Consider the following 10,993-nt stretch of genomic DNA (forward strand, 5'->3'; position numbering starts at 1 on the left):
CCTTCTCTGAAACCCTGACAACCTCTAAAATCTGAAAACTGACTAGAGAACTAAAAAGCTAAGTAACTCTCTGGAGTTCCAAAGCCACTATCTTTGGGCTGAGACTTGAGCCTAGGCCTTCCTGGCTCAAACAGCAGCTCTCTATCCACAACACTGTACTCCTTGTTAATAACTGATATTTATACAGCACTTTAAGGTTTGTAAAGCATGTAACAAATATTATTTCATTTGACCCTCACAACTCTATGAGGTATATACCATTATTATCATCCCTATTTTATAGAAAAAAGAAACTGAGGCTGCCACACTTGCCTGGGGTCACACAGCTAGTAAGTATCTGAGGCTGACCACAGGTCTTCCCAAAACCCAAGCCCAGCTCTCTATTGACTACCCCATGTAGCCTTGGAGTCTACTGGGAGGCCTACGTTTAAAACTTACCACTGACACACACTAACTCTATGACCCAGACAACTCCCTCCGATCAAGTTAGGCAGATGATTTGCCTATCTACATAGCTAAAGGGAATTTCCATATTCTGAAGTTACCTACATTGATGAAATCACAGGTCCCAATCAAAATATGCATGGGTCCACGCACACACATACACACACACTCACTCTCCCTCCTTTTTCCAACTCTAGCTCTAAAAACAGGAATAAAATAATAATAAATAATAAATAAAATTTTTAAATCCTGGTAAGAACATGCAAATCTGTTGCTCACAGACTCCAATCACCATTCACTCTGACTCCCAAGTCTAAAACGCTCCTCCCTGGACATCACCTCACTATTATTATTGTGTCCTCCTATTAGAATGTAAACTACTAAGGGCAGAGTTTGTCTTGTCTTGTTTCCTTGCATTGATATGGGTAGCACTTAGTACTGTGTGTGGCAAATAGTAAGCACTTAACAAAGGTTTTCATTCATTCCTTCATGTACATGTTATTCATACACACACAGTCAGACACACACACACACACACCTTCTAGAATGTAAGCTCTTTGAAGGCAAAGATCACTTTTTTTGTTTTTTCCAATCCCTAGTGACTATCACAATGCCTGGCTTAAGTAGCTGTTTGCTGAACTGAATTGTAAATATTTTTACCTGTTTTGGAAATGGAAAAAAAAAAACAATCAGAAACCTAGCAAGCTGCTTGCTGCATACTGCCAAGAATTATTTGCATGGCATAAAAGACATTAACAGAAACATGTCAGACTAGAAAATGAGGTGAGTCAGACAAGTAGTAAGAATGAAGAATAATAATGTGGTGTCTTGGAAAGCATACAAGACAGAGTCAAGAGACCTGGATTCAAATCCTGACTTCAGCAGTTACTTACTACACAGCACTGGGCAAAAAACTTTCTAAGACTGAGTTTCCTCATCTGTAAAATGGAAATGTTAATTATTTGCACCTCTTACTTCACAGGGCTGTTACCAAGAAAATGCTTCATAAAGCTTAACATATATATTACATTGATATAATATTTTATTATAATAACAGATGACTAATCAAACACTGAAATGGTAACAAAACAAAGTCAAAGACTGCTGCCAGTGCATTAGGCTCCTCTATGTCAGATCTACAGAGAAAAAAGGCTTTTGAAAAGAATTTGTCACCTTTGCCAACTGAGCATGCACTGACATGGATAAGATCATGGATCCAGTAGAATTTTCCTAAAAAATCATCTGATTTAGGTATTCCAATATAACTATCTTTTAATATTACAAATTTTTCATGACTAATAGAGAAATATGCTTTACATTATTGCACATGTATAACCTATGTCATATTGCCTGCCATCTTGGAGAGGGGAAAGGAGAGAGAAAAATTTGCAACTCAAAATCTTTCAAAAAATGAATGTTAAAAATTTTCTTTACATGTAATTGGAAAAAATAAAATACCATTAAAAAATAAAGCAAAAAAATAAGTTTTAATTGCTTGAAATCAATTAAGGAGTCAGTGGACAAATACATAGATGAAAAAATAACTAAGAAATGTATTCAAATGCCTCAATTTACATGTCAAGCACATTATAGGTGATATGAAGACCATTTCAATGAGTACCAGTCATATAATTAATGTCACTGAGAGTCATCAAATGGCAAAATCAGACTTATCACTGTCAGGTTTCCCCTATAGAACAGAAGGGATAGAAATCAAGCCTGTGATTTCACTAATAAAACAAACTTCCACATGAGAAACTCTATCAACATAGGTCACCCCCTTCTCTGAAACTCAGACCCTTTGAGAAGTGCCTAGACTACTGGCAGGTTAAGTGACTTGCCCAGGATCACATAACCAGTATCAGGTGAGATCTGAACCCTTGTCCCCCTGGTTTTGAGGTCAGCTCTCTATCTACTCTGTCACCCAGCCTCCCAACGTAGAAGAGTGAAAAATTAAGTTTGCTAATCACCTTATGACCTTTGTGGGCATGATACATATCTAAATGGACCCATGGTCTCTTCAATTTGGGTAGCCTCCAACAACACAAATTGTAATTCATCCCATATGCCATTTGTCCACGACCTCACCTAAGTTTGCCACAGTTCACCCAACATGCTAAAGGCCTTCCTTGTATGCTCCTAACACCTCAGAGATAATAGTCTGGGCATCATATCATCACTGTCCACAAGACATCTTGTTCTTGCTAGATAACCAGCCTTTCTTCTCTATCATACAACCCCTTGGTGACGTCCTTTCCTCCTCTTTTCATCTTCTACTCATCAATCTTGCAGTCTACTCACACCTACAATATACCTGTCCTCTGAGTGACACTCATCTTTCTTTTTTTTTTTTTTTTGCCTTTTGGAGGGCAATTGGGATCAAGTAACTTACCCAAGGTTATACGGCTAGTTTTTTTGTATGAGTGTTAAGTGTCTGAGGCCAGAACCGAACTCAGGTCCTCCCAACTCCCAGGCCGGCGCTTTACTCACTGCACCACCTAGCCGCCCTCATCTTTATTTCTATACAGGACGTTACATTCATGACTCTTTGCCACATAGCAACATCAATATAATGTTAGTATTGAAAAGGTCTTAAGTTTGGAGTCAGTGAAGAAGCTTCATAATTTCCTGAAAGCCATCTAGGCTGCTCTTCTCCTATTAAACTCCAAGTCCAACTCTGTGCTTCCCCAAAGTTGTGACTCTTCTCTAATATCACTGCCAGTAGCAGCTCAGCAACACTTGTGTCACTTCTTTCTGGGTCAGGTGACTTGACCTCCTCCAGGACAGCTAGGTGCCCTTCTCCCCATCTCCTTCCGGATCTCAGGCATCAGCTCCCTGCTGGTCACTTTTGTTCTGTCCTTTCCAGTGTAAGGGTCATTCTCCTTGGCAGAGAAGAGAAACTAGAGGAACTTAGCAGCTCTACCTTCTCTCCCTTGTCGGGTATCATCATCCCATACATCAAGAGTAAAGTGGAGACTTCTTGTCCTAAGAGAGCTTTAAAGAAATGTTTATTGTCCTGAGCATTCTTTGACAGTTTTAGCCCATTCTGAGCTTTAGCATTCCTGATACTACTTTTACAAGACTATAACACATTGTTATATTCATTCTGTTACTTAGTCTTTTGTACAATTAGTTTACAAATATAAATCAATTAATAAGTCCCTGAACATCCACATAAGTAGCTTCAGACAAATACCATTTTCCTCTTCACTAGAATTGTTTGAATTTCGTTCTTTAGCATCTTCCATCCCTCCTGCACTGCCTTCCTGTGAAGCATTTCAATCCATGGAATCCTACCTATTTTTGCTGTTTTGAAATCTGCTTTTCAAAAATCTAGACTGCATGCCAGATGTCCAGATTTTCTTTCCATCTCTATCACAAACTCTAGAATGGTACAATCACTTTCCCCCAAGTTTCTCATTATTTCTTCCACATCCAACAGATCTTCCCTCATAGTGAGAATTGTGGGAAAGAATTTCCCCTAACTGGTTCCTGTACCTTTTGAAGGATGAAATCATCACTAAAACAATAAATTATAAGCTTCTGTTCTTGACAGAGAGACCTTCAGTAAATGTCTGGATAACTGAAGTAACTCTAAAAATTTCTTCTTAATCTTAATTTAAAAAGACCTTGAAAAAGTTGGTTTCACAGAACAGAATCATAGAATGGAAGAAATCATCAGTCTAACCCTCTTACTTTACAAAGTATCTTGCCCAAAGTTACCTAACACCTTAGTGCAACACCAACGTAACAGGGTTTTATGAGGATCAAACGAAAATATATGTTGATAGTGCTGTAAACCTTCAAACCCTTATGAATGGGAGCTACTATAATTTCTGGCAGAATCAGAATTAGAAGCCTGATTTCTGGTTCCCTGCTCTGTGTTCTTTCCACTTTACTTTATTGCCTCTTGATTGTAACTCAACTCAAATTATTGTTCTGAGTGTGACAATCACCTTTTCCTAAAGCAGATGTTATGTGTAAGCTATATTCTGCCTAGATAAAATACTATCATAAAAACATGAACTTCAATAGACATTACAATTAAGTTCCCAAAAGTTAATCTAGAAGTTAATTCAAGTAGGAAGAAAAAAGTATTTTAAGAAATTAGTATATACCTCAGACACTTGACACGCTTACTAGACGTGTGACTTTGGGCAAGTCACTTAATCCCAACTGCCCTCCAAAAAGCAAAAGAAAAAGAAATTAGTATATAAATTCTGATATATCTTGAATTTTAGTTGCACAAGTGGTTTTAGTCTATATTCAACCACATCACATCAACTTTGAAACCAAAAAGTAAAATATTTTTACACTCTTGGAAAATATTTTATCTTACTTAAAATGCTTAGAACACATGTAAAGGATATTTGGTTTTCTTCCTTGGATTATGTCATTTCTTCATGAATAACTCTGGTCCATCCAAAAAGATACAATTGGGCAGACAATTATATAGCATTTATATTTTATGTAGGCAACAAGGTGGTGCAGGCCTGGAGACAGGAATGAGTTTAAATCCTACCTCAGATACTTCTGGCTATGCTACCCTGGGCAAATCACTTAATATACTAGTAGGATATAATAAGCACTTAAAACATGCTGTTGCCAAACTAAGTGCTAGACTTGAAGTAAAGGAAATAAGTTCAAATCCTGCCTTGGGCACTAGTCATATAACTCTGCTCAAGACACCTGACCTCTTTGTTCAGTTTCCCTCTCTGTAAAATGGGGATATTAACAGCACCTACAGTAGAGGCAGTTGTGAGGATCAATGAGATAATCTATATAAAGCATTTTGTAAACTTTAAAGGCATTATATAAATGTCATGGTTTAAGTCTGAAGCTAAATAAAACACATTTGTATAAAACTATATGAGTTCTATTTAAGAATTTTGAGGGGGGGCGGCTAGGTGGAGCAGTGAGTAAAGCACCGGCCCCAGAGTCAGGAGGACCCAAGTTGGGTTCCAGCCTCAGATATTTAACACCCACACAAAACAAACTAGCTGTGTAATCTTGGGCAAGTTACTTAACCCCAACTGCCCTCCAAAAAGGCAAAAAAAATTTTTTTGAAATATAATTCATATTAAGAATAGATTCATTTTCAAGAGTTTAAAAGATATTAATTACTATAAAATTCAGATAGCATTATAAAGATTAAGGTACTAACATTTCCCCTTTTCTTTAAAATACCATTTAACTGAAATTGTCATCTCTAATTCTGTTTTGCAGTCATAAAGCATGACTGCAAAAATGGGTTTATCTCTTCAAATCAATAAAATATAAAGCAGCTCTCTCTCTCTTTCTCTCTCTCCCCCTCCCCCTCCCCCTCCTCCTCTCTCTCTCCCTTTCCCCCTCTCCCTCTCTCTCTCCCTTTCCCCCTCTCCCTCTCTCTCTCCCTTTCCCCCTCTCCCTCTCCCTCTCTCTTCCTCTCAATTCAAGTCTCAATAATTTAACAAGCACTGCACCATCTAGTGGAAACAGTGTGACCTAAAAGGGTAAAATTCTCCGGAACCGTGGAAAGAACCCAATGGGAATTAAAAAAACAATATAGCATACACATAAATACCCATATCTTACGCTGCAATATTGCAGGAAACTGATTTATTTTCGCAATTAGCCAAGGTTAGATGGTCCCTTTCTGAAATTTTTCCCTTGGTGCTCATAATTTGCCAATAAATTACAATACATTGAAAGTGAAAAGCAAGAACATAAGCAAAAAAAAAAAAAGGAGAACTGTTCAGCCAGAATTCAAAAAACACTGAAATCATATGCTTTGCAAACTAGCTAAATAATTCTGTCAAGAATTACATGTGTTATGTACAGCAGGTATATTTGGCAACAAAACAAGGGATCATTTCATGGTTACGATATATCTATTAAGCAATTCATAAAATAGATTGGGTTACTAAGGAGTAGCAAATTAAATTAACCTAATAGTCTCTCAAGAGTTTCTATAGTCTGATGGCACTTTAAGAATCTATTCACATCTGCTTATCAGAATAGATACTTGCATAAACCAGGATTAAATTCACTTACTTTTTAACCTAAGAAGAAAACATTTTTGGTTATTTTCTCCCCATTATCCTAAATTTTTACAGACATTTTCAAAAGCAAGGTTGCACGTTGTCTTCCCCCATCAGACTGTGAGCTCCATGAGAGCAGAGATGGCTCTTTGCCTTTCTTTATATTCTCAACACTTAGCAATCTCCAACACACAGTAGGCGCTTGAAAAATACTTGCTTGGTAAATCAAAGTCGTACTACACATCATTTCCATGTGTACTTACAAAATATGCATTAATAAGTGTAAAATGCCACCAAACATGTCTAATTTAAAAGCTACGTTTTCATTGGAAGCAATTAACCTATTCATTAATGAAACATTAACCTTTATGCTAAAGCAAACCCACCCTCCTGTAAATCTGCTCAAAAACCCACGAAAGCTGGTAGAGTTGACTGTACAGCCCCTTTTCTTTGCTAGACAGCATAACCTCCATAGCACCATCTGCTGCTACCTGACAACTACCATAAATGAGTGCTTATTTCAGTCAGTCAAAGAGCATTTCTGAAGCATCTCCTATGTGCCAGGATTGTTCTAAGGGATTGTATCTAATTCATAATAAGCATGAAGAGGAGTTGGGAACATGTATGGAAACCCAGCCTAATTGTTGAAACTTTTTTAAGTCATCTTCAACTCTTCCTGACCCTTTTTCCAGGGGTATGGGGGGTAGGGAGGATACTCGGCAAAGATTCTGCAGTGGTTTGACATTTCCCTCTTCAGCTCCTTTACAGATGAGGAAACTGAGGCAAACAAGGTTAAGTGAGTTGCCCGGTGTCACACAGCTAGTAAGTGTCTGAGGCTGGATTTAAACTCAGGAAGATGAGTCTTCCAGACTCCAGGTCTGGCACTTGATCCACTTTGCCACCTAGCCGCCCAAAACCTAACCAAACTCATGGACACATTCCAGGCCCCAGATAGGAAATCAAGTTAGTTAAAGTGAAATCATTCATGGTTTTCAGTTTTTCTACATACAAAATGAGTATATGTAATGACTGTTGTTATTGTTCTTCAGTCATGTCCAACTCTTCCTAACCCCATTTAAAGTTTTCTTGGCAAAAATACTTCAGTGGTTTGCAATTTCCTTTTCCAGCTCATTTTGCAAATGAGGAAACTGAGGTAAACAGGGTTAAGATGCTTGTCCAGAATCAAGCTAGCAAATACCTGAGGTCAGATATGAACTCAGGTCTTCCTGATTCCAGGCCCCAAGCTTTATCCACTGTACCATGTAGCTGTCCTAGGTAACAATAGTAACTGACTTATTTATGGGGCTTTGGAGGTTTGCAAAGCATTTCATATAAATTATTTTTACATGAGCTTCATAAGAACTCTGGGAGGGAAGTACTACAAGTATCAATATCCCCATTTTACAGGTGAGGAAACTGCAGCCAAGAAGTGTCCTCAGTAGAATTTGAACTCAGGTCTTGGCCCAGCCAATTACTACAAAAACAAGGAATAAATTCAGCACAGTATTAACAACTCCATGAAAGTTCCTAAATATAATACTGAGCAATAAGAGGTCTAATAGTACTTTAGCAATCAGGAAAATATTCTCAGACCCATCAGCATTTGAGTAAATTTTAGGGCAAAACATTTTCCTCTTAAGAGCTTCAATCTCTCCATCTGTAAAAATGGAGAACATAAGTATGCTGAGAGAACTAGTGAAGAGTACAAAGTGCTTTGAATTCCTCAGATAAAGAAATATGATCTTGGGGCGGCCAGGTAGCACAGCGAGTAAGAGCACCAGCTCCAGTGTCGGGATGACCTGGATCAAATCTGGGCTCAGATACTCAGCACCACACCCAGAAATAATAATAACTGGCCGTGTAACCTTGAGCAAGTTACTTAACCCCTATTGCTTTAAAAAAATAATAATAAAAAAAAGAAATATGATCTTAAGCCAGCTTTTTACAAATAAACCTAATCATTAAAACCATTAGAACCACACAGCAAATCATTACACTGAATTGGGTGGCAAGGACCTGCTATAAATCCTGCAGCCTGGAAACCTTGTTTCTGAATGAAGGCTTTTAATTTAGCTGCAATTAAAAACAATCACAACACAATCCCAGCCCCCAATCACGAGACTGACTGAATAAAATCACTTTGCCACCCAGCTGCCCAAAACCTAACCAAATGCCCCCCACCCCCCCAAAAAAAAGGACTAAAATCCAGCTTTTTTCGTGTTTTAAGACCCTGGTGAGGCCTATGGGCCTCTTCTGAGATTAATGCTTTTAAAGGAATAAAACAAAATACAAGGATTGCAAAGGAAACCAATAATACAGAGTTAAGATATTTTAAATTTTAAAATAATTCTGGATGATTTTTAAATAATTTAATTATTTCCAAAACGACTTTAAAATAATCTTCCAAACAAAACTGCTTAGAGCAGATTAGGCAGCCCCGGTGGTGGCCCGAGCGGGTTGGGGCAGGAGCGCTTATTAGGCGCCTGCTGTGTGCCCAGAACTGGGCCAAGCACAAATGCAGCGGGGTGCACCGCGGATTTCCTCTTTCTACAGACACGGAGGCGATAGGCTGTAAGGGTCCCCGGGCAGTTCCCGCGCCTCCCTCAAGTTTCCCACCTCGGCCTGCGGGGTGGGGGAGTCACGCGAGTCCCCAGCTCAGCTGGGGGTAGGGGGCGGAGAAGGAAGAAAAGCAAACAATAGAAAACAAGTTACACTTGGAGGTGGGGGGGCCGAGGGGAGCCCCCTGCCCAGCTCCGCCCCGCCGGCCCCTCGCTCGCCGTTCGGCCCCTCCCTCCTCCCGCTGTCAAGCTCGGGAACCAGCACTTATTAGGCGCCTGCTGTGTGCGCGGCTCAGAGCGGGCCAAGCGCGGGGGCTACAAAGGAAGTGAAGGTCGCCGCCGGCCGGCGGAGGGGTCCAGCTCGGGCGCCCCCCGCCCCGTCCCGCCTCCCCGGGCCCCGCCTCCCGCCAGGTGCCGCGGACGGAGCCCGGGCCGAGGGCAGCCGCAGAGGCGGCCGGGGTGCGCCGGGACCTCCTTTACCTGCGGGGGCGACGGCGGCGGAGGCCTCGGGAGGCGCCGCCCGCTTCTCCGACCCCTGCTCCTCCGGGCTCGGGCGCGGGACTGAGTGAGGGCAAGGTGGCGGCGGCTGCTGCCGACGAGCCGGGGGCCGCGGGCTCGCTCGCTCACATCGCCGAGCGCACACTCACTCCCTCATACTCACGGACACACACACACTCTCACAAACACACGCGCTCGCGCGCGAGTCTACGGGGAGTCCGGCCCCCACCTCGGCTCCCCGGAGTCACCGCCTGGGCCCCCTCCCCCTGGGGGCGGGGTCACGGCGGGGAGGAGCCTCAGCGCCCCGCCCCGGCAGCCCGCCGGCGTGGGAAGGGCTTTCCCATTGGCCCAGGCCGAGCGACGAGCTCCCTGCTTGGCGTTCGTTGGCCGGCGGGAGGAAGCTGATCGCTACCCTAATTGGTCCTAGTTGCGCCGGTGGTCTCCGCCCACAGCCCGTCAATCAAGCGCCGCTCCGCCCCCCTCAGCCCGTCTCCTCTCCCTAACCCTGGCAGTCAGCCGCGCACACACCCCCTGCCTCTAGTCTTGCCTGGTCGCAGGTGGCGGCTCCGGCGTCCAAGAGAAACCGGCTGGGGAAAGATCCTCTATTACCTGGAGACTCCTGATGCGAACTCATTATGCCTTGGCTCGTTTTACACCTTCTCGACTCCTCACCTCGCTGGAGCCTGGGTGACCCTGGAAAATAACCTCCGTGCCAACCTTCGCCTAGATCACCCAAATCCCTTGAGTTGGGAGAAGAGAGGGTGGTCGGGGTGCAAAGTCGGAAAGGATGCAAAGTGTTGGCTCCCCTGCGTGAGTGCTCGAAAGGCACGGGGGTAGACGCGAGCTCTTGGTTGTACGAGACTTTAGAAAAAATTATGAACCCTTAGAGAAGGAAAGCATGCAGTATAAGTATTCTCTGAGTCTATCATACAGATATGTAAGGACGGCAGGCTCCACTTATCTTTAAAAGCTTTATAAATGCGAATGAGCTGCCCTGCCCTCTCCTGCTGGACGGCTTTTTTGCCTAAGTCATCAAGGGTAGATAGCGCTGTACAGTAAACAAAATTGTAAGGCCACTCCCTGATAAGAGGTACCTAGGATCCAGGGTCCAAGACAAAGCTAGAAGAAGTGAGAGATTGAGGACAGTATAGAAAAAATATAAATATATATGGCAGAAGGGAGCTCAAATTCTCCTTATTGTACAAATAGGGAAAGTTCGACCCAGTGGGTCCTTGGTTTTCACTCAAACAATGACTATCAACCCTAACAGTGTGACAATGATTGGATTTGATGGAATTTGGGAAAGTGGGGAGGAAGGATTTACGGTAAGCTTTCGGCCCCCTCGATGCCTCTTCCTCTTTGTTTTCCTTTCTTTTCCTAAACAAAGTAGACTAAATAAAAATCATGAGAGATGGACTTTTTGGGGAGGGGCTACCTACCTGTGTTCTTTTGAAGCCCCTGCACACCACAGAA

The 10,993-nt window shown here is 42.1% G+C and overlaps 1 protein-coding gene across 3 annotated transcripts in view; it reads right to left on the reverse strand.

The window, feature by feature from the left end:
* The window catches only part of MPP7 (MAGUK p55 scaffold protein 7), a 265,591-nt gene extending 255,113 nt beyond the window's left edge, over positions 1-10,478 (reverse strand). Inside the window, exon 1 of one of the 3 annotated variants that reach the window (XM_069086374.1) lies at positions 10,130-10,478. The gene's annotated coding sequence lies outside the window, so the exon portion shown is untranslated. Of the gene's footprint in view, positions 1-9,502; positions 9,768-10,129 lie in introns of those variants that run through there. The other 2 variants (XM_069086375.1, XM_069086373.1) reach the window with 2 other exon arrangements.
* Positions 10,479-10,993: the final 515 nt, after the last annotated feature.

This window comes from Petaurus breviceps, unplaced genomic scaffold (assembly GCF_028583685.1).
Source record: "Petaurus breviceps papuanus isolate PSGF00001 unplaced genomic scaffold, PetGlider_PUasm1.0 178, whole genome shotgun sequence".
Classification (NCBI taxonomy): domain Eukaryota; kingdom Metazoa; phylum Chordata; class Mammalia; order Diprotodontia; family Petauridae; genus Petaurus; species Petaurus breviceps.